Source organism: Vulpes vulpes, chromosome 1 (genome assembly GCF_048418805.1).
Source record: "Vulpes vulpes isolate BD-2025 chromosome 1, VulVul3, whole genome shotgun sequence".
Classification (NCBI taxonomy): Eukaryota; Metazoa; Chordata; class Mammalia; order Carnivora; family Canidae; genus Vulpes; species Vulpes vulpes.
The window spans coordinates 45,407,071-45,432,364 of NC_132780.1; the positions used below are offsets into that span (position 1 = coordinate 45,407,071).

General features: G+C 38.6%; 1 protein-coding gene across 2 annotated transcripts in view; it reads right to left on the reverse strand.

The window, feature by feature from the left end:
• The window catches only part of RASEF (RAS and EF-hand domain containing), a 180,545-nt gene extending 157,853 nt beyond the window's left edge, over positions 1-22,692 (reverse strand). Inside the window, exons 1-2 of one of the 2 annotated variants that reach the window (XM_072762963.1) lie at positions 22,249-22,692; positions 7,025-7,179 (exon numbers count right to left, since the gene is read on the reverse strand). The gene's annotated coding sequence lies outside the window, so the exon portion shown is untranslated. The remainder of the gene's footprint in view (positions 1-7,024; positions 7,180-22,248) is intronic. The other variant, XM_072762954.1, reaches the window with a different exon arrangement.
• Between the last annotated feature and the right edge of the window lie 2,602 nt (positions 22,693-25,294).

The window sequence follows — 25,294 nt, forward strand, 5'->3', positions numbered from 1 at the left end:
TCTAGAGGATTTACTGTGAGCTCACTACATATCCAGATATCTATAAAGAGCATCAATTTAAAATATGATGGCCTACAGATGAAAATCAACTGAAAGGATCAGTAATTTCAAAATTGTAACCATGGAATGCAACCACTTCTTCAGACAAACAAAAACTAAGGAAGTTTATTGCCGAAGATTTGCCTTGACAGAAATGTTAAAAGTTCTTTAGAGAGAAGGAAAATTATACAGATCAGAAACACAGATCTACCTAAAGAAAAGAAGAGCATCAGAGAAAGGATAAGTGAAGGTAAAATAAAACTTTTCTTTTTCCTATTTTTAATTACATTATAGTTTGTTCAAAACATTAAAAGCAATCATGTACTTGATTCTGCAGGCATATATATATGAAATGAATGGCAACAATGATAAATGGGATAGGAAAGAAGAATTAGCATTACTTTATTATTATAATGTACTGTAATGTACTCACACTACCTGTGAAGTAGTATAGTGTTACTTGCATGTGTATTGGATCACTTGTAAATGTGTATTGCAAACCCTAGGGCAACCACACACACAAAAAAAAAAAACCCACAAAGTTTTACAAAAAGTTTAATAAACTAAGAAAGGAGAAAAATGAAATCATATAAAATGCTCAAGGCATGCCTGGGTGGCTCAGTCAGTTAAGCATCTGACTCTTGATTTCAGTTCAGATCATGATCTCAGGGTCGTGAGATCAAGCCCTGCATCAGGCTCTGTGCTCAGCATGGAGTCTCCTTGAGTTTCTGTCTCTCCCTCTGCTTCTCCCCTGCTTGTACACATGCACTCTTTATCTCTCTCTCTCTCTCTCTCTCTCTAAATAAGCAAATAAGTACATAAAATTCTTTTGAAAATACTTTATTAAATAAACAAAATACTCAACAAAGACCATAAAAGGTCGAAAAAAGAGAAGACAAAAATAAGAACAAAGAACTAGGACAACAAATAGAAAACAACAAACATGGTAAATATTAATCCAACTATATCACTTGCAACAGTGCAACTGTGCCAGTTAAAAGACAGAGATTGTCATAGTGGATCAAAATATAAGACCCAACTATAAGAAACCCACATAAGAAAGACACTTACAGATTAAAAGTAAATGAATGGAGAAAGCTATACTATGCTAACACTAAGCAAAAAAAAAAGTAGGAGTAGTTATACTAATTTCGGACAGACTTTAGAGAAGGAGCGTTATCAGGGACAGAGGGGGCATTATATAATTATGAAAGGGTCAATTCTCCAAGAAGACAGCCAGAAAATCACTAAAGACATAACTGAATTCAACACCACCATGAATCAAGTGCACATAATGGACTTGCATAGACTATGTCAGACAACAACAGCAGAATCTTCTCAAGCTCACATGGAATATTAACCAACATAGACCACACTCTGGGCCATAAAATACATCATAACAAATGTAGAAGAATAGAAATCATACAATGTCTGTTCTCATACCATAAGGAAATTAAACTAGAAATTAATAACAGAAAAATAGCAGGAAAATCCTCAAATGCTTGGAAATTGTTTTTTTTTTTTTAGGATTTTATTTATTTATTCATGAGAGACACAGAGAGAGAGGCAGAGACACAGGCAGAGGGAGAAGCAGGCTCCCTATAGGGGAGCCAAAGGCCAACGTTCAACCACTGAGCCACCCAGGTGTCCCAAATGCTTGGAAATTTAAAAATATACTTCTAAATAGCATATTCAGGGGATACCTGGGTGGCTCAGCAGTTGAGCATCTATCTGCCTTTGGCTTAGGGTGTGATCCCGGGGTCCTTGGATCGAGTCCCACATCGGGCTCCTCTCAGGGAGCCTGCTTCTCCCTCTGTGTCTCTGCCTCTCTCTCTGTGTCTCTCATGAATAAATAAATAAAATCTTTAAAATAAATAAATTAATTAAATACTCAGAATAGCTAATAGGAGTATTAAGGATGGAGAACAAAGTTGGATGACTGGTACTAACCAATTTCAAGTCTCACTATAAATTACAGTAATTAAGACAGTGTGTTATTGATGAAAGAATAGACAAGCAGGGGCAGCCTGGGTGGTTCGTTTAGCGGTGGCTTAGGTCCAGGGCCAGATCCTGGAATCCCAGGATCGAGTCCCACGTCGGGCTCCCTGCGTGGAGCCTGCTTCTCCCTCTTCCTCTCTCTCTCTCTCTCTCTCTCTCTCTCTCTGTGTGTGTGTGTGTGTGTGTGTGTGTGTCTCATGAATAAATTAAAAAATCTTAAAAAAAAAAAAAAGAATACACGAGAAGATCACTGGACCAGAATACAGAGCCCAGCAATAGACCTCCATAAATATACTCAGCTGATCTTTTTTAGAAAGGGACACAAGCAATACAAAGAAGCAAAGAGGGGATCCCCGGGTGGCGCAGCGGTTTGGCGCCTGCCTTTGGCCCAGGGCGCGATCCTGGAGACCCGGGATCAAATCCCATGTCGGGCTCCCGGTGCATGGAGCCTGCTTCTCCCTCTGCCTGTGTCTCTGCTTCTCTCTCTCTCTCTGTGTGTGTCTATCATAAATAAATTTTAAAAAAATAAAAAAATTAAAAAAAATTTTAAAACAAAGAAGTGAATGCAGTTGGTTCAACAAATGGTGCTGGAATAGTTGGACAGCCACACACAAACAAAAATGAATCTAGACTTTACACCATTCACAACAATCAACACAGAATGGATCACAAACTGACATGTAAAATGCCAACTATAAAACTTCTAGAAGATAACATAAGAGAAAACCTAGATGACCTTTGGGTGTGGTTTTGCCTTTATAAATACAATAAGTTTTTTTAGATACAACACCAAAGATAGGATCCATGAAATAAATAATTGATAATTTGTATTTCATCAAAATTTAAAACTTCTGCTCTGCAAAAGACATTTCAAAAGAATTGGAAGGTAAGCCACAGACTGGGAGAAAGTATTTGCAAAAGATACATCTTGTAGAGGTCTATTATCCAAAACATACAAAGAATTCTTAAACTCAACAATAAGAAAACAAACGTTCCCCATTAAAAAAATGGATTAAAGACCTTCACAAGCACCCACACCAAAGAAGATATACAGAATACAAATATGCATATGAAAAAATGCTCTACATCATAAATCATCAGAGAAATGAAAACAAAAACAACAGTGAGATACAACTGCACACCTATTTGAATGGCTGAAGTATGGAGCACTAACAACACTAAATGATATAGAGCTACAGGAACTCTCACTCACTGCTGGTGGAAATGTAAAATTGTACAATCATTTCATGAGACAGCTTGGCATTTTCTTACAAAACTAAACTACACTCTTATACCATACAATCCAGCAGTTGAGTTCTTTCGTATCTCCCCAAAGGAGTTAAAAACTTATGTCCATACAAAAGCCTGCACATAGATGTTTATAGCACCTCACCTCTGTTCATATCACCAAAACTCAGAAGCAACCAAAATGTCCTTCAGTAGATGAATGGACCAACAGTAGTACATCCAGACAATGGAATATTATTGAGCATTAAACATTATGACCAATCAACCCATGAAAACACATGCAGGTAACTTTAATTGCATATTACTAACTGAAAGAAGCCAATCTGAAAAGATTACATACTATATATGACACTATATGACAATCTACAAAAGGGAAAACTATTGATACAGTAAAAAAAAGTCAGTAGTTTCCAGGGGTTAGAGAGGAAGGATGCAGAGCAGAGGGGATTTTTAGGGCAGTGAAACTCCTCTGTGTAACCATAATAGTAGATACAAGTCATTATGTATTGGTCCAAATCCATAAAATGTGGACCGAGAGTATCAAATAAGGACTTTGGGTAATGACGTGTTCATGTAGGTTCATCAGTAGAAGTGAACGTACCTCTCTGGTCAGGGATGCTGATCACAGGGGAGGCTGTGCACATGTGGGAGTACAGGGTACACGGGAAATCTCTGTACCTTCCTCCCAATTTTGTTGTGAACCTGAAATTGTTCTAGACAACAAAATCAATTAAAGAATCAATTTATAGATGTTGCAAATATGATCAGCTGTGGGACTTTAATCTGTTTTAGCATCCCTTCACTCTCAAATATTTCTCATTTTAAATGATAAATTATATGGTTCTCCTATTACTAGCATCACAGAATTAACATGCCATAACTAAAGTTCCATTATTCCCTCCGCCATAAATCTACACTCCTGAGGCTCCCCCCCCCTCGTGATTTAAGGACATTCCATCCTCTCGGTTTCTCAAGGCTTGAAGTCATCTTAAACTTCTCTTTCTCTCATCTTTCACACCCTATGCTAAGTTCATCAGTAAATCCCATTGAGTCTACCTTCAAAATATAGCCAGAGTCCAATACATCCCATTCATCCACTGTCAGTATTTAACCTAAGCCATCATCATTTCTGGCAACATTTTAACAAGAAAAGGTAAGAGATCCAGGCACAGAATCGAGGTTATGTGGGAACAGCAGAGGAAAAGCAATTTGGGACAAGCAAACTATAGCAAACCAGAGGCAAGTCCGCAGAACAAAGAAGTCCTTTTGTAGAGGGAAAACCAGAGGGATTGTTTGGAACAAAGTTCATTGGAGGAAAATTATTTCAAATGGGTGCCAGCCTCTCATTGGCTGGAGGCAATCGACGTGGCTTCTTACTGGCCGCGGGTGAGGGCAGCCTGCTATTGCCTGGCTGAGAGGAAATCTTCCTCCTTCCTGCTAGACCTCTGCAAGCTGCCTGGAACTGTAGTGCTAGGTGCACGAGAGCCTTCCCTTCTTTAGCTTCCCAGCTCCAATTTTGAATTGGGTTTCCTTAACACATTTTCACACTTCTCACTTGGATGATTGACGCCTCCTTCATCTGCCCCCACGCTATTCTCAAGCCAGAGTGAAATCTTTTTTTAAAAAAGTCTAATTTAAATATTACCATTTTGCAGCACCTAATGGGCTAATTGAATAAGTAAGCATTAAATATTATAATATAAGCTTCTAATATCACACCAAAAAAACAACAACTAGGCATTATACTTCTTATTGGAAGAACACAACACCATCTAAAAAGTTATCTGACAAAACTAAAACCTGAATCTGAGTAGACCTTTAAGTCTAATTAATAGTGTATAGGAAATACCGGGGTGGAGAGACATGTTGGAGTGCACCAAAAGGTGCCATCAGCAAATCCAGAATGTGGAAATCTCCACAACTCCAGTAACAGCAATCTGGATTTTTCCACAAATAAACGAAAAAGTTAAGAAAATAATATGGGGGGAGGGGAAGAACTTTTAGATTAAAAAGATCTAAATGATGATCAATCAATTGCAATGTGATTCGGCTCCCGAATTAAAAAAAAAAAAAAGACTAAAATATGACCTTTATGGGAGAAATAGAAGGATAAAAATTGGCTGGGTATGTGAAGATAGTAATATGTTATTATTAATTGTGCAGGGCATAATGGTATTGCAATCATGTTTTTTAAATGTCTGCTCAATGAACTCCAGTGCCTTCTCCTCTCATTCAGAATTAAAAGCTACAGCTCTTACAATGGCTGCATAATAAAACCTATACAAACTGGTCCTTTTCCCAGGGGCCAATAATCTCTTATTACACTTCCTCTTAGATAATAGACAATTAAGAGAGAGAGAGAGAGAGAGAGAGAGAGAGAGAGAGTTCAGTGGGTGGTGGAAGCCATAAAACTAAACGTATAAACCAGAACATGCTGAAAGTCATCTAAACATGAATAGCCCTTTTATTCTACCAACCTTTCTAAGCTACTCTTCAACTTCCAGTACTGAAGCACTTATAAACCCTTTTCCTAAAATAAAATCACAATTTAGATTTAAATGGTATTCAAAATAAATATTGTAAATAGGACATCAAGAAGAAGATACGGGGGCGCCTGGGTAGCTTAGTTGGTTAAGCACCTGCCTGCAAGTTGGGTCATGATCTCAGGGTTGTGGGATTGAGCCCCGTGTTCAGCTCCCTGCCCAGCAGGAGTCTGCTTCTCCCTTCATCTGCTCATGCTCTCTTTCTCTCTCAAAGAAGAAGAAGGAGGAGAAGAACAAGAAACGCCCGAATATATTAAAGGCAGGATAAATTGCAGAACTTCCAGATTATAAAGAAACTAAGGAGAAAAAAAAAAAAGAAAGAAAGAAACTAAGGCTTGTTTCTAGAAGGATCAAGGTCATCATTACTCCTCCCCGCAGCTACATGCTGCCCCCCCCCCCCCCAATAAAGTGCACAGCCCTTGACTTAACCACAGTAGGAGCTACACGCAGGACCGGTCCCAGCGCAGGTGTGTGCAGCACTGCCCTCCCGAGTCAGCTCCGGGACACGGCATATCCTCCACTCCAGCCCTAGAGCGGCCTGTTTTAACTCTTTGAAAGCCTCAACATAATTGTGAAACGAAACAACTTGGCCCTCGTCCACAAAGCAAATACAAGAGCGGCTGGGCCTCCCCTGAGGGCCAGGTACAGACACTGCTGGCAAAGGCAGCCTGTGTGACCTGGTAGGATTTCTTAATTCCACTCGACACACCGAGTTGCAAATAGGGACGGGAAGTCACAAAGCAAGCACTGTTACACCCGTAAGCCTTCTCTAAACAACCAGCCAGAAAGACAAGTCCAGGAACTGGCTGTGGACGCCCATTGACGCAGAACCCTGGGAGCCACGGTGGAGAATAACACGCAGCCCTGCGGCCACGTTAGCAGTAAGACGCTGTGGGGAGGGAGGTGTGCCCATCAGCACGATGCGTGTGCGTGTGCGTGTGTGTGCACAGTGAGAGAGCCTTCGCACATCCCACAGGTCTTGTGCAGGATCCTTATTTAGGGGTGTTATGTTTCCAGGGGGTTTTCCTAAGACTCAGGACACATGCAAACTCTGCAGCTCCTCCTCTGCCCTGCCTACCCCACCCACTCCAGCCGGGTCGCCTGACAGATGAAGGATTCCTTTAGTTACTACCAAGCAAGCACTGCTCCCAGCTCAGCTCTGCGCCCGAAGTCATCAATTCCCTGATGCCACTCACCTTTGGCTCTAGTGTTGGGAACCCGGAACCCCCAACACTCTCAGGTAGAACCTGGCTGTCAGATCTCAGCAGAACTACACAGAGACAGTAGGCTCTCTGCATCTCTTTCTGCAGGTGACGTTGGGCTCCACATCCCAGCGTTCAAAGAACAGAAGCTCTCTGGGGAGTACAGAGGTCCAAAAGTGACGGGGCCTTGGGCCAGACTGCCTGGGTTCGAATCCTAGCTTTGCCACTTCTGAGAAAGCTCATCCCCGTGCTTCTATTTCCTAATTGGCAAATGGGGTCAAAGTAGCACATTCTTCAGAGGGTCGTAATAAGGATTTTAATTTGTTAATATACTTGAAGGGCTTAGAACAGTGCCTGGCATGAAGTGGGATTCAGTTATGATTCCCTAAATGAGGCAATCAAAGTAAATAAGTCAGGAGTAAACAGGTAACCTTGGGGAAAAATTCATGTAATGGAAATAACACTGAAATTGGCCTCCGGGGTGGGGGCTGGCATCTCCTTGCTTCACCGCCAACCAGCCAATATCTTAGGTAAATCACTTAAAATCTTTAAGGGCATATTTTATGGCAATACCAATCTCTTTCCAGGATTGCTGTGAAAGCCCCTGAGAAGTTTGAGACAGCAACACTTCATAAATAAGTGTTCTACAAATGTTGGGGATGTGCCTCTTGCATTTCCTTCCTCTTGCAATAGCTCAAATTGACACATAATCCACTTCCCATGCAACTCACCCATTTAAAGTGTGCAATTCAGGGACTTTTTTGTATTTTCTTGGTTTTGCAGCCATCACTATAATCAATTTTAGAACATTTTTAACATCCCCCACAAGAAATCCAATCTGCTTTAGCAGTCACCTCTCCCCTTATTACTCACTCCCCCTCCCCCAGAGCTAGGTAACCACTAATCTACTTTCTAGCTATATAAATTTGCCTAATATAGATATGTCATATAAATTGAATAACAGGGATGCCTGCGTGGCCCAGCGGTTAAGTGTCTGCCTTCGGCTCAGGGTGTGATCCCGGAGTCCCAGGATCAAGTCCTACATCGGGCTCCCTGTGTGGAGCCTGCTTCTCCCTCTGCCTGTGTCTCTGCCTCTCTCTCTGTGTGCCTCTCATGAATAAATAAATAAAATCTTTGAAAAAAAATAAAAGTAGGGGCAACCCGGGTGCAGCAGTTTAGCGCCGACTTCAACCCAGGGCCTAATTCTGGAGACCCGGGATCGAGTCCCACGTCGGGCTCCCTGGCTCCCTGCACGGAGCCTGCTTCTCCCTCTGTCTATGTCTAGGCCTCTCTCTCTCTCTCTCTCTGTGTGTGTGTCTCAAGAGTAAATAAATAAAATATTTAAAAAATAAAAAAATAAAAATAAATTGAATAATATAATGTATGGGGTTTTGTGATAGTGTTGACTTTACTTAATGTTTTCAAGGTTCATCCAGGTGGTATCTATATTTTATTCCTTTATATGGCTGAATAATATCCCATTGTGTAGATATACATTTTATTATCCAATAGTCAGTTGATAAGCATTTGGGTTGTTCCTACTTTTTGGCTTATGTGAGTAATGCTGCTCTGAACATTCATGTACAGATTTTCGTGTGGACATATGTTTTCAGTTCTCTTGGGCATATATCTAGAAGTGAAATTACTAGGTTATATGGCCAATTTGATACCTAACTTTTTGAAGAACTGACAAATATTTTCCAAAGAGCCTGTGCTCCAGCAATCTTACTAGTTTTTGTACATCCTTGTCAATACTTGTTATGTCTTTTTTTTTTTTTATAGCCATCCTAGTGGGTGTGAAATGCTATCTCAGTATGGTTTTGATTTGCATTTCTCTGACGGCTAATGATGTTGAGCATCTTTTAATGTGCTTATTGGCTATTTGTGTATCTCCTTCACAGAAATGTCTATTCAGATCCTTTGCCCATTTTTAATTCGGTTGTCTTCACATTATTGAGTGCCACTGTTATTGGCAAACATATTACATTTCTATATGTGATAGATCCACAGTACAATTAAATATATATTGTTTTGGGGGATCCCTGGGTGGCGCAGTGGTTTGGCGCCTGCCTTTGGCCCAGGGCGCGATCCTGGAGACCCGGGATCGAATCCCACATCGGGTTCCCAGTGCATGGAGCCTGCTTCTCCCTCTGCCTGTGTCTCTGCCCCTCTCTCTCTCTCTCTCTGTGACTATCATAAATAAATTTAAAAAAATAAAATAAAAAATATATATTGTTTTGTATGGTTGCTTTTTAAATCCACTAATATAAGAAAGGAGAAGAAATGTACATTCATCCTATCTTTTGTAATTACATAATAACCTTTACCAGGATTCTTCATTTTTGTGTGTGTGGATTTAAATTACTATCTAAATAGGCTGGAGAACTTCCTTTAGTATTTCTTGTAAGGTGGGTTCACTGGCAATAAATTCTTTATCTTTGTTGATCTGGGAACATCTATGTCACTTTCATTTTTGAAAGATATTTTCACTAAATATAAGATTCTTGGTTGACAGGTTTTCTTATTTGTGTGTTTACTTTTTGAATTTTGACTACGACATCCAACTACCTTCTGACCTCCATTGTTTCTGGTGAAAAGTTTCAGGTGAGATGTTAATCTTATTGCAATTCCTTTGTAAGTGATATGTGATTTTTCTCTTGCTGTTTTCAAGATTTTCTCTTTATCTTTGGCTTTCAGTATTTTTACTACAATGTGTCCTTGTGTGGATCACTTTGCATATATATACTTGGAGTTTGTTGAACTTCTTGGATGTGTACATTAATATCCTCTCATCAGTTGTCTTTCTCTCCTTCTGGTACCTTCATTATGTGTGTGTTGGTGTGCTTACTGGTTTTCTTCTTTCCTTTTTCTCTTTGTTCTTTGGGTTGCATGATTGCTATCTTTAAACTGGTTAATTTGCTCTTCTGCAGGTTCAAATCTACTATTGAGCCCCTGTAGTAAAAATTTTCAGGAACTTTAAATGGTTGTTTTTAAATAATCCTCACAAGGTATGGTTGTTTCATTTGAGAGTAAGTCTTCAGAGCTCCTCACGCTATATTTCCAGAAGTGGAAGTCCACCCTATGTTCTTTATTGTTCATCTCCTCAGAGACATTAAATTTGAAAATTTTTTCTCTCCTTTGACCCACTTTACTATTTAAAAAAATACCATGTCAGTGCACCTGGATGGCTCAGTCAGTTAGGCATCTTGATTTCAGCTCAGGTTCTGATCTCAGGATTGTGGGATTGAGCCCTTGGTTGGACTCCACACTCAGCAGGGAGTCTGCTTGGGATTCTCTACCTCTCCTTCTGACCCTTCCCTGCTCACTTTCTCTTTCTCCCTTTCTCAATAAATAAATAAATCTTAAAAAAAAAACATGGCAAAAGGTAAACTTTTCAAAATATTTGATCAGTAAAAATGACAAATCACAATAAAACTTCTAGAACACATTGATAAATGCATCCAATGCAACCATGAGATCTAAGGAAGAGAAAAGAACTAGCACTTATTGTGTTGCTGTGTCAGGCACTGTGATGGGTGTTTTACCCAGTGTTCTCAGTTTAAAATAATTGCTGTATGGATGGTGAGGGGGAAATGTTGCTATGATTGGCCAGATCTGGGTTGCTTATACTCCTTGGACATCATGATGAACCCAATTGAGGGAAGAATGCTTCTCCAGAGGGAAATTGGAATTCCATTACCAAAACAGAAATAGAGGCTAGAAATTCAAGAGAAATACTCACATACAACAAAATGTAGCCTTTAGCTGCACTAATAGAAGCAAAGCATCCATATCTCAGGAAGTGAAAATACATGTGTAGCTCTGTCAGTTGGAATTTATTTGCTTAGTTTTTTGACACATTTTAAGTGAGACTTTGGTAAGAAGACCATCTGTCTTAGTTCTCCCTGGATAGTCCCTGTTTTACACTTTTTTTGTCTCTCTATAATCATTAGGCACACCTTTTAGTCTCAAATATGTCCCAATAATGAGGAAGTAAATTACAATATGATACTAAATCTTGGCAAATAAGAAAATATTAGTACGTGGTATGTTCAAAATTGTCAAAGTCTGAAAAGAAAGAAGAAAGAGAAAGAAAGAAAGAAAGAAAGAAAGAAAGAAAGAAAGAAAGAAAGAAAGATGCTGGAGAAACCAGGGATGTTTATCCAAGAGAAAGCTACCATGAGGCATGAGAGTTGTCTTCAAGTATTTGAAGAATAACCACATAAAGAGAAGAGGTAGGGTAGAATTGTTTTGTATGATTCCAGAAGACACAGTACCATGGGCAGAGCTTCAGGAAGTAGATTTTATCATCATATAAGAAGAAATTTCTGAGCACTGGCTGGTTGGAAGAACCAGAATGGAAGACAGCTTAAGATTCCTGAGAAGGGTTTGTGCCCAAGTGTCAGAGAATATAATGATGAGATTGCCATCTGACCACAGATCTTCAAGAGCAAACATGGTCAGACCTAAAACAGAATTTAGGATAAAGCAGTGGATGAAGAAGAGATGGATACTTACAAGACTTGGATGAGGTAGTAATGATCCTGGTAGCTAAGCATCTCCAGAGCTGAACCCTGCGATCCAGCCCAAACCACTGGTGTCATGGAGGGATCAACAGTTAGAGTCTTGCCTTAAAGAGTGACCACTTCGGATCTGATAGCAGCATGGTAATCAGTGGTCATTCTCTCGTGCAAGATAATTTCCTGAACATAGGAAATAATTTCCTGGTCAGGAGAGAGATGTGACCATGAGAAATAGGACATGCCTCCAAATATTTCAGATTAGAACACCATTATTTGCTGCTCAAATGCCACCAATTAAAAAGCTATTTAATCCAAGTCATGTGAGAAGACTAATATTCATGCTCACTATTTGACTAAACATAAAACAAGTCAATATTCCTGGCAACTCTTCTTCATTACCATCATATTATAAAACATAGTTAACAGGCAAAGGCTTGTTGTTGACTAGAAATTAAACCTCAACTTTAAAATTCATGTCACATGCTTGGACACATTGATGTTTGTGGTGTCTTGGTCTGAGGAACTTATGAAGGACTCATATGTCCAATAAGGTAGCCAGAAGCTATGTGAGGCTACTTAAATAATTAAAATTTAAAAATTAATGTTTAATACAAATCAAAATTTAAAAAATTAAAAGTATAGTTCCTTAGCCACATTTCAGTATTTTTGCTTATAGTCATATGTAACTAGTGGCTACCATATAGCACAGATACAGAGCTTTTCCATGATTATAGAAAGTTATATTAAACAGCACTGTTCTATAGTCTATATTGAGTTTCTATGTGTTTTTCTCCCTTTTATAAATGGAATCATTCCATATATACACTTATGTGTCTCAGTTCTTCTGCTCAATATTATGTTTGTGAGATCCATGTGTTTTTGCTCTTAGCAGTACTTCTTTCACTCTCATTTAGTAATGAATTGTATCAACCACAATTTATTTATCCATTCTACTCTTGATGGGCATTTAGATCATATCTAGTTTTGACTATTACAAATACTGCTGCTGTAAAAATTCTTTTGATGCATATATGTATGTGATTTTGTTGAATAGATACCTACTAGTAGAATTGCTCAACCCACTGTTTACCGAAATATCAAATGAAACAATGGAATGGAATGGAATGGAATGGAATGGAATGGAATGGAATGGAACATAATATAATAAAGTAGAAATAATAATCCATCACATGTATTAAGGTTAAGTATTGTTTTTCACAAAAAATGTTTTTGTTCAGTCATACACGTATGCTGAGAAACGATATAAAATGTATTTCTGTGGACCACAATAAATACAATTTGCAAGCATTAGATGGATGATCTCTAAAGTCTGTATTTCTAGACCAAAGTGGTTCAAAACTAAATTTTGCAGGGTGGTGGGAGTTTTTTCTTTGGGGAGGAGAGTAGGGATAGTTCAAATGAGGAAAAGGGGAAGTCTGTGCTTGGCGGTCCTGGTCCTTGGTGGTCATTTCCAAAAATGAACTAGGAACATGTGGACCAGTACACCAAGTCTTACATGGCATAATTCTAGAAGCCTTTAAATTGAATACTCCTAGAAGTAATGCATCAACACAACACAAGACATATTTTCCCAGAGATATTTTGAGAAGGCAAAAGAGGTAGAAGAAAGTAGAAGGATGTACTTGGCAAACTTGCTGTTTCCCCATCTTGCCAGGACCCTATAGAATGAGACCATGGACACTGGGACTTCGGTGGCTGGGTTGATGTTAACCAACACAAACCCTGCTTCACTCACAAGCACCTGGGCCTAAGCACTTAGGCAGAATTCCAAGATCAGGGAATTCAAACACCCAGGCATCTTTGTCTTAGTTCTTTTTACTCAAACTAACTTGTGTCCACCCAGCTGGATATATGTGGAGATGATGTTCTTGTCATTGACAACTGGGACTCCCAGTGTATTAATCACACCTGTATGCTTTTTGCTCATCCTGGTGCCTCTGCCTGGAAAGCCTTTCTCTATCCTCTTTGGCTGCTAAACTCATAGATGTTGCTATGGCTGGCTCAGCTAACCTGCTTCTTAGAATTTCAAGCTAAATCCACCACTCCTTTCTCTATGCAATTACTGCTGTTGTACTAGTGAAATTGTAACTTAAAATCTCTTTTTTTAAAGATTTTATTGACTTATTCATGATAGACACAAAGAGAGAAAGGCAGAGACATAGAAGAGAAGCAGGCTCCCTGTGGGGAGCCGGATGCGGGACTTGATCCCAGGATCACACCCTGAGCTGAAGGCAGATGCTCAACTGCTGAGCCACCCAGGTGCCCCTAAAATCTTTCTCTTTCAACACCTGTTTGCCCAACTAGCTTTTCCTCATATATGATAAGTGATGTTATCTTTATATCTCTTAGCACCAAGCAATACTAGACACATAAAAAGCACTTAATAAATAACTAATTAACATGTATGGATTAGAGACAATGTCTGTGAAACTGGCTGATGGCTGGGTTTGTTACACACAAGATATAATTTATTTGCAAAACACAGAACCTAAAAGGCATCAAGAAAAGTAACACATAACATCACTGCCCTAAAAAACAAAAACCACCACAGAAATGTCTCTCCTACAAAGAATTTACTCTTGTGAAAAGCCTTTTCTCTGAGCAACTGGCTTGTTTTTCTTTTCTGAGCAATGAGAAGTTTGTGATTCATCATGCTCACCTCTTTCTAGGCCCAGGAAAATTCAGAGTCAATTGTGCAGTGACTTTACAATTACGAAAGGATAAAAAGAGCACACAATTCTATGTGTCCCCCTGCCTTTATTTATCGATCTGATTTTTATTTTCCTTTTGCCTTGATATTATTGTTTTATAAAATGAAACTTATATTTTTTAATTTATATACATTTTTTCTAAACACCTCAAGAATCTCTTAGGAAAAAGTAGGGAGTATGTAGGTAAATAATAACATAAGAAAAATGTTTTTAAGTACTTACAAAACTACTTTCTTACATAATGTGGTAAACAAAATTGAAAATTATATGGTAATGTGCAAACATTTTTCTCTATACTTCACTCCTGGAAACAAAAAATATATATATATATATAACCAGTTCAGATCATCTCCCAGAGTCAGTGTCCACTCATATTCACTGCTAGTTGGGTTCTATTTCAGATGAAGGAGCCTGGTGTGGCTCAAAGATGCCCATACCTTGCCCTTGGCTGACTTGTAACCATGCAACTGCTCAAAACATTCAGCTTTATTTGCAGGATCCCAGCCCAGGAGTCCTGCTCACTATAAACAACATGCCTGATGTCTAAAACACCAATGCATGGCTGTCTGAGACACAAGAGTCTGCTGCTTCTAGCCATTCAGTCTTGTTAACACCTCCAGTTAATATTAGCTTCAAATTTTATTCTGGAAATGTTGCAGAAGCCAAAATCTCTGACTAGTAGCAGGTAAAAATCAGACTGATCAACAGACACTGGCACCTCCTTAAATGTATTACATTTATAGCTTTAAAGCTCGCTTTGACTAGATTATGAAAAATGGGCATTTCCTACACATATACCATGACTGTCACTGGACAACCAAAGATTTATATTATAAATCAAAGTGAATCTGTGATTCAATTTTTAAAATTCCAATTCAAGTGAAATTCCTTTGAATCATCTTTAAGGCTATTTAATTCAAAAGCAATTATCTAACAAAGAATTACATCATCACGATTGGTGTAAGCACTTAGGAAAATACACTCATATTTTTATTCAATTAATTAATTACATTATCATTTACAAAATGGTCAGATAGACCAATGGAACAGAACATAAAAATCTAGAAAAAAATAAATACATATAAGTATTTGGGTGACTTACCATTTGGGAGGGAAAAAGGTTAGATTCTCAAACTTGCCAAATTCCAGATGGACAAAATATTTAAATATAGAAGAGGAAATCATAAAGCAGCAGAAGAAAATTTAAACAACCTCTGAAATCTAAATGCAGGGGAGTTTTTTGTTTTTTTTGCTTTTTGTTTTTTGCAAAACAAAACCAAAACCAACAAAATTAGAGACCATAAAGAGATTTCATTATATTAAAATTTAATGCTGGCACATCAAAACAAGACTACAGAAAATCAAAAGGCAGATGACAAACTGGTAAAATATTTTGTAAAACACATATTAGGACACTGACATATTTCTACTTCAGCATCCAATGCAATATGTGGCAATTATCTGGATTCTAAATGTTTACAAAGGAGGTTTGTGAAAACCAATTTTGTAGCCCTTAGCCACTCATCTACTTCGACAGGATCAAAGGGTTTAAGTTGGAGAGGCTAGAAGTTGGAGTTGAGAGAATTTCTTTAGAAACTGCTATTGATGTGCTGTGGGTAACACCCATGAGTGGGGTAGCACTTGGTCCTTCTCTGAAGCCTAGAGACAGATAATTTAAGACTTCGCAAGGAATTTAGTGTGCACATCCTGAAGTACACAGTGTGGGATGGACTGGTATCTGACTCAACTCTGAACTTTAAAAAATGCCCATAGATAAGGGGCAGGCTGAAGTAACTGTGTGAGCAAACCAGAGAAATACCTTTGGGAAATCATAGCAGGTCAGAGTACGTAATCTAGGAAAGAGATGTGGAATCCACACTGTGAATATCAACTGGGGGTCATTTTTTTAAAAAAGATTTTATTTATTTCTTCATGAGAGACACACAGAGAGAGGCAGAGACAGAAGCAGTTTCCTCACAGGGAGCCCAATGTGGGACTCAATCCCAGAACCCCACGATCACGACCTGAGCCAAAGGCAGATGCTCAAACACTGAGCCACCCAGGCGTCCCAAAGGGGGGTCATTTTTCAAGGGATCAAGGAGGGGCACCTGGGTAGCTCAGTGGTTGGGCGTCTACCTTTGGCTCAGGTCATGATCCTGGGGTCCTGGGATCAAGTCTGCATCTGGCTCTCCATGGGGAGCCTGCTTCTCCCTCTGCCTATGTCCCTGCCTCTCTCTCTGTGCCTCTCATGAGTAAATAAATAAAATCTTTTAAAAAAAATTTTTTTAAGGGATGAAGGAGGTAACATTAGGTGTCACTTTGGGTCATTCAAACCAGGTCTCCCACTGAAGACAACTGAAAAATCTAAGTAAAAGGTTTTTTTAAGCCATCTTGAAAGTATGAAAAAGCTAACTAAAGGGTAAGGAACTACCTAGCTGAAAGCCTGGAAAAGCTGTAACCCAGTGTGGGGAGTCTAGTTTTTGAAACCACCTCTTCCCTAGGGCATGTTCCTCTCTAGCAAAGGCAGCAGAGAGGGGCCAGACAGTGGTTTTCCATAGGCTCTCGAGGACAGAGGGAATCAAGAGAAAAATCCCGACCCTAGTAGGACAATGACCCAAGGCAATGAGTCATGGCTTTGGTCCAAACCCTAGGAAAAGAGTGAACAAAAAGTAAACTAGTCTTGGGACCTGGACTCTTCTAGGACGTCAAGAAAAACTCAATCCCTAAAACTGGATAAAGTTGATGCCATGTTAGTAGTGCCCCAGAGACCAAACAGAATCAAATAAAAGCACCTGCTGGAGGAACATAAAACCATCTTAGGGCTCAAATTCTCCCACAAATAATTTTTCAAAAACGATGTTCCATGTATAATAAAAGAAAACAAGGCTCATTAGGACATATGCTACCATGAACAAAACCTAGCACAGGGGATCCCAGGGTGGCTAAGCAGTTTGGCGCCTGCCTTCGGCCCAGGGCATGATCCTGGAGTCCCGGTATCGAGTCCCACATCAGGCTTACTGCATGGAGCCTGCTTCTCCCTCTGCCTATGTCTCTGCCTCTCTCTCTCTCTCTGTCTCTCATGAATAAATAAATAAAATCTTAAAAAAAAAAACTAGCACAAATAAGATACAATAGAAAGGCACTCAGAGGGCTGTAAATTACAAGACATAGGCTTTATTTTAAAACTTTTATTTATTTAAGAAAGAGAGAGACAGAGATAGCAAGAGAGAGCATGAGCAGGGAGGGGAGGGAGAAACAAGGTCCTGGCTAAGCAGGGAGCCCGACATGGGGCTCAAACCCTGGGCCCAGATCATGACCTGAGCTGAAGGCAGACCCTTCACTGACTGAGCCACTCAGGTATCCCCAGACATGGGCTTTAAAACAAATGTGGTAACTATATTCCAGAAAATAAAATCTTGGAATGAATTTGCAAACTTTAAAGAGTAGCAAGTTTAATAAAGAAACAGAAGTTCTAAAACTGAAAGACAAGAAGAAAAAATTTAAGAACTTAACAGGATAACACGCCATGATGTGCATGAGTTTAATATTCAAATGAAGGATTGGTTTAATATTCCAAAATCAATCAATGCAATTCATCATGTTAACAGAATAAAGGAGAAAAATTGTATCACTTTACTAAATGAATAAGAAACATGAGATCAAATGCAATATCAATTCATGACAAATACTCTCAGCAAACTAGAAGTAGAAAATGTCCACAATCTGATGAATGTCAAGTATTTAAAACCAACAACCAACATCAATCTCAATGATGAAATTTTAAACTATTTCCCCTATGACTGAGAAAAAAGCAGGAATGACAGCTCTACCATTTCTGTTCAACATCATCCTGAAGGTCCTAGCCACTGCATGAAGACCAGAAGACAAAAGGCAAAAATGTTGGAAAGGAAGATGTAAAACTGTTTCTGTATTCAGGTAACATTATTATTTATATCCTCTTAAATCTAGAAACAAATATTAAATATAAGAAGTGAACTTGGCAAGTTAAGGGGATACAATGTTGATATATATATATTATATATATATATAATTTTTATAAAGATTTTATTTATATAAGAGGGAGAGAGCACGAGTAGAGAAGGGGAGGGTGAGAAGGGGAGGAACAGACTCTGGAGTTTACCAGGGGGTTGACCACCAGGCTCACTTCCAGGACCCTGAGATCATGACCTGAGCCCAAGGCAGACGCTTACTCACTGAGCCACCCAGGAGCCCCACAATGTTGATATACAAAAATAATTGTATATTTTGTACTAAGGGCAAACAAAGAAAATAAAAATTTACAAAAATAAGTCCATTTACAGTAGCATCAAATAGCAGAAAATACTTAGAAATAAACTTAACAAAAGATGCACAAACCTCTACAGTATAATACCTAACACATAGTTAATAAATATTATTTTTGTAAATTAAATAAATGGAAATACAAACCATGTTTATGGATTGGAAGACAGTATAGTATTAGTATAAGGATAAACATAGATCAATAGGATGGAGTAGAGACCTACATTTATATAGTCAGGTGAAGTTTTATAACGATATCGTGGCTATTCAGTAGGGCAAGGATAATCTTTTCAACACGGGGTACTAGAAGAATTGGATATCCACATGGGAAAAGAAATAAACATCACTCAAATATTAATTCAAAATGATAAACCTAAATCTAAAACTATAAAAATTCAATAAAGAAACAGAACATTTTTGTGACATAGTGGTAGGCAATAATTTCTTAGGATATAAAAAGCACATGCTACAGAAAAATACTGTTAAAGTAGACTTTATCAAAATGAACAAAGTTTGCTGCTTGTAAGACAGCATTAATAAAATGAAAAAACAAGCCACAGATTGGGAGAAAGTACTTGCAAATATATATATATATAATATATATATATAATATATATATAATAAAGAACATGTATCTCAAATATGTGAAGACTTTTTACAAGTTGATAAGAAAAACAACTTTAAAAGAAAAGGCAAGCTAATTGAATAGACACTTTATGAAAGAAAACATACAAATGGTCAATAAGTACATAAAAAAGGACTACCAGTATCATTAGTCATAAGGGAAATGCAAATTCAACACACAATGAGACATCATGTACACACATCAAAGTGACCAAAAATAAGACTGATGATACCGATTGTTGGTGAGAATGTAGAACAACTCTACGACTTATACACTTATGGTAGGAACCTAAAATTGTGTAACTATTTTGGAAATTGACATCTAAAAAGAAATGTTAAAGTTTTTACATGTAGCATATGACCCAGCCATTCTTCACCTAGGCATCTACCCAAGATAAATAAAATCACATGTCCACACAAAGGCTTGTACATGAATGTTCACTGTAGAATTATTTGCAACTGCCAAAAGCTCAAAATGTCCAAGTAAATAAACAAAATGTGGTACATTCATACTATGAAACACTACACAGTAATGAAAAGGAATGGATTACTGATACATGCAACAACATGGATAAATCAAAATCCTTGTGCTGAGTTCAAGAAGCCAGACACAAAAGAATACATACTGTATGATTCTATTTATATAGAATGCTAGTTAATCCACTGTAACAAAAAGTTGCCTGAGGCCAGGGGCCAAAGGTGAGATAGACTGCAAGGTTACACAAGGAAAATCTGAAAGGTAATGGAAATGTTCTAAATCTTGACTGTGGTGTTAATTTCCTAAGTATAACTTTCAAAACTTATCAAATTGTATACTTTAAATGGGTGCAGTTTTGTTTTACAAATTGTACTTCAATAACATTAAAAGAGAAAAAAAAAACTAGTAAGAGGAACATCACTTAGATCACCTAGACATACTTAGACTATACACAGATTTATGATTGTTTAGAGAAAGCATATTTACATACTCTGTACATGGCCAGTTACAATTTCGCTGGACAATAAGCAATATAGTGTAAATCCTTGAACATTTAGCAGAACCTTATCTAGTAGTGTTTCCAGATAGCATTCCTCATTATTTTTCAATTCTTCCAATGAAAAAGAATATATTCTAGACACAAATTAAGCAAAGCATTAGAAAATTTTAGGTATGAATGTAGTTTACTTTAAATGGACACAATTTTTTAAAAAATGAATTTAATCAGCAGGGTTTTTCTTCCTACTGTTAGATAGCTTGACTTCTATTAAATCATTGTTATTATCCAATTTGTTACAGCACTCCAAAGCATTCATTATCTATGGTTGAATTATAATAATTTAAAAAAGCAGTCAGGGCATTTGTACTACATAAAAAAGTCAGTGAAATGTTAAACTTATGGAGAAAACATTCTCATTTTGTTTCTTAAGCAAACTGCTGAGGAAATTAAAACTGTTCATCTTAAAAGAAATGCAAAATCTCAATGCTTAAAATGGACTGTTAGCAATTAGAGAATGGGATTTCATCTGGGAAGAAACAGCCCTCTGGGAGGGCTTTGGGGCCACTGGCCAATAATTCATTTTCCTCATGGAGCAGTACTTCTCAGAAACACCTGGGGGGCTAGTGACAACTCAGATTACTAGACCCACCCCTAGAGATTTCCCATTCAGGTCTGTGGTGGGGTTGGAGTATTTGTATTTCCAAGTCCCCAGGTAAGGAGGACCATACTTGAGAACATAGTCATCACAGGGAAACCAGAATTGAAGATGATGAGTATAACTTGAACACAAATAAATGAGGGAAGGAATGATCTCCTCATCAATTCAAGCCATTCATTAATCACTAAAATTGAGTTTGGGGAGGAATTGGGGCCATTTTAATTGAGTCCTGGGTGCCATGAGCTGTGCTTTGTGAGACTGGTAGAGAAAGGAGAAAAGTAGATGCTGGGTGAAGGAGGGATCAGGGGCAAAGGATCAGGAATGGTCTTGGAAAATATAGAAAGTCCTCTGGGAACAGTGAAGGAGTTAAACAAAGGGAAAGTAGGGAAAGATGAGCCAGGAGGGTGGCGCCAGCTGGTGGGGAATGTCCTCTTCCACCAAGGCACACTGCTCTTCAGAACTGAAAGTTCTACGTTCTGTGTGATGCAGCCAGATGTGATTTTACAAGGGCATTTCCAATGCTGGCCCTTTGTCCATGCTGGTGGGTCCTCTCATGACAAAACTCCCTCCTCCCCATCCTTTATTCCACCACTCAAAGCCTATTCTCACTTCAAAGACCAGCTGAAGCTCTATTTCACCCCATGTTCCTTCCAAAACACTCAAATCTTTATTCACTTGTCCTACCCCTGATCTATACTTGGCTAGACTTTTCCCTTTTCTCCAATTTATATGTATTCCAGATCTCTTCAACCAATCAGAAAAACCCCTCAGGATATGGACCAGCATCCCACAATGCCTAGTATGGTGCCAACTGCATAATAAGAACTAAAAAAACAAAGACATCAAAAAACCCAAAACCTCATTGCTTGATTGGCAGGTTGCTAATATAATAAATAATCAACATTAATTGTTTTTATTGTTTGTTTTCTTCATGACGGTGGTACTCAAAATGTTCCTGAGCCAGCAGCATCAACACCTGGGAATGTGTTAAAAATGCACAGACTCAACCCTGTCCAGACCCACCGAATCACAGCCTGTGTGGAGAGGACCGTCATCTGGATTTTTTAACAAGACTTTCAGGTGATTCTGAGGCATACTCAAGTTTGAGAACCACTGCTTTCTGCAAAGTTTAAATCCCAAAATAGGTTCAGCCAGCTTATAAAAGCTTGTAGACAGTACAGTGTATAATTTAAAATGCCATTTATTATTATAAAATTCTATATTTTATCATTCTCTTTTATACAATTAAATAAGATATACGTAATATTTAATATAGATTATTAGATAATACATAAGATGTATAATTATATTTTATATAATACAATTGTATTTTAAATTACAAAGATAATTTAAATAGGAACAAAAAATAATGTGAAGAGAAAAACAAGGATAGAAAACTTACCAGAGCCAGCCATATTCTTGTTCAACAAGGTAAACACCTCCCCTGCCCCTTGTCCTTTATATGTGTTACCAGTGGCCACCCACGTGGCTCTAAGTTTTCTAAAGCAACACAAGTACACAACTCCGTGCCACGAGATGAAAGAAGAGAGGCACTTAGGAGAAGAAGTATTTTCAGAAGTGAGACCTCCCCAGGGCTGCCCCAAGAAGATGGCCGTGTAATGTAGAGTAGGATATTCTCAGCAAGCTTCCAGGAAACACTGTGAGCCTCCCAGGGCTGTTTCTCTACAGAAGCTGCTGGTGGCCACAAGCCAGATGACATTCCACTGGGGTGACATTGCAAAGCTGAGACTAGCACCCCTTGGAGGTCTGAATTCAAACCAGGGACAGATTGCTGGGCATTTAGAAGAGGAGATGTGCTGGCAGCCTCAGCTACTCTTCTGTAAATACCTTCTTCCCTCAACTGAACTTCTGATAAACTCTAAACAGGGAACCCTGGGTGGCACAGTGGTTTATTGCTTGCCTTTGGCTCAGGGCTCGATCCTGGAGACCTGGGATCAAATCCCTCATCGGGCTCCCGGTGCATGGAGCCTGCTTCTCCCTCTGCCTGTGTCTCTGCCTCTCTCTTTCTCTCTCTCTCTCTCTCTCTCTCTGTGTGTGTGTGTGTGACTATCATAAATAAAAAAAAAAAAAAAAAAAAAAAACTCTAAACAGCAGTAACCTGGAGATCCCAGCCTGCTGTGAGCCAGGGTGCAACCATGTGCACCCAAAAGCACAGGGGGTATAGAACTATTCCCTTCTCACCTTAGTGAATGCAAAGTAACAGTGGTAATTAGAGGGGCTGCCTTCACAACCTTTTGCAGAGTAAAGGTCTCCAAAAAGAATCCTCTCATCCCACAGAGAAGCTATTCTGCATTTCAGGGTTGAAACGCACGACACTTAAAATCCTAATCTCCAAATGACCTCTAACATTAACCACAAATAATAAGAGGTTTGCCTTTATTATTTGTTCTACTGGAGGGAAATTTAAATTTGGAGACTTGGTATTCACACATGAGATTGCAATGACAAATATATATTAAATGTGAAACGTGAAAAAGCCCTGTCAGGGTTCATGATTGATTTCTAAGATTTTCCTATGGCTACATAATTCAGAGAATCACCTGGAAGAGTAGGCAAACAACACAATTTTACTTTGTTTTGTTTTCATGTTTTTTTTTAAAGATTTTATTTATTTATTCATGGTAGACAGAGGGAGAGAGGCAGAGACACAGGCAGAGGGAGAAGCAGGCTCCATGCAGGGAGCCCCGTGCGGAACTCAATCCCAGGACTCCAGGATCGCGCCCTGGGCTGAAGGCAGGTGCTAAACCGTTGAGCCACCCAGGCGTCCCTCACGTTTATTTTTTAAATTGGTTGTAAAAAGCTAATTATAAACAAACAAATGAATAAATGGATGAATAAAAAGTTTTTCAAGAAAGCTTAAACATAAAAAGTACTGCGTAACCTCTAATAAATCTCAGGCCCAAGAGCAAAGGATCCGTCATTTTATCCCCACCCAGAAATTATTATTAAAGAGGAATGGGGGGCAGCCCCTGTGGCGTGTCCCGTTAGGGCCTCCCGACATGGAGCCTGCTTCTCCCTCTGCCTGTGTCTCTGCCTCTCTCTCTCTCTCTCTGTGTGTGTGTGTGTGTGTGTCTCTATGAATAAATAAATTTTAAAAATCTTTTAAAAAATATTTTTAAAAAAAGAGGAATGGGGTGGAATCTAATATTTTGAACAGGAGGCAGTAAGCTTTCCCTTTAAGAGTTTTAAAGAAACTAAATAGTAAAGATTAGGCTTCGTGGGCCATAAGCTTTTTGTAGGATCTACTCAACCCTGCCATCTCAGCAAGGGAGCAGTCATAGGCACTGTGTAAGTAAATGGGTATGGTCGTGTTCCAAAATAATTTTATTTACAAAAACAGGTGGCCCGAGTTTATGATTCCATGGTTTTGGGAATCCTGAGACCGTCCTGATGTCTAACAGGAAAGTATATGGCAAGCACAAAGGAGTAAGTTTTCCAAAAAAGCCAAGTGGCCCAAGTTAAGAAATTCCTTCTTCACCATTCCCCTCATGCCTTGTTAGAAGCTCACTCCTGCCTTTAAAACCACAAAGCGAAAAATAAATAAAATAATAAATAAAATAAAATAAATAAAATAAAATAAATAAAAATAAATAAAACCACAGAGCGAGACTGCTGGGATCCGTTCTCAAGGTATCATCGAGCACTGTCTAATGATGGAATGAAGCCAGGATAAGACAGGGAAGCCACCACATTCCCCCTGTCCCTCAGACCAGCACTCTCGTCATGGTGGACATCCAAGCCCCTACCTCCAAACAGCTACCCTAAGATGGCAGAGCTATTTCATGTCTTATTACTCATTCTACAATCTTATTCATGCATTCCATAGGTACAGCAGACATGGTAAATTTGCACTGTTGTCTCAAATCTGGTGTAAATCTGAGATGATGCTCACCTAGAATCTAGAATTCTAGATGTTAATCTAGCAAAAATGGCAGATGTCTCTCCTGGAGCATGTCCCTGTGTGCCTCATTCAAATAAGCATCAATGTAACCATCAAAAATCATTTAGGAAGCAATTCAAATAATTACCAGAGTCTTTCTAAAAATATCAGAAAAGATTCAATTTCAATAAAGTGTCTTAAACTCCCACTTCCTTGTTTATTCATTTATTCCTTGATTAAATTCCTGTTTCTTTCAAACTTCCTCACACTGGCCCTCAGGACTGTACTTCCTGCTCTCTCTAAGCTCCTCTTCACCCAGTACAATTCTATCCCCCTGTCTTTCTGGATTTATTTCCTCCTTTCTCTAATTTTATTTCTTTTTCAGTATGACATCTTTGGCCTCCTCCAATTCTGGAGCACTTTTCCCACAATATTCCAATCATCAACACAGATTTCTAGGATTGAAGAAGCCAGAAGGACCATAAGTAGTCCTCTTATATACAATTTGTTGTCACTGTCACATGAAGTATTTGCATCTGAGTTATAT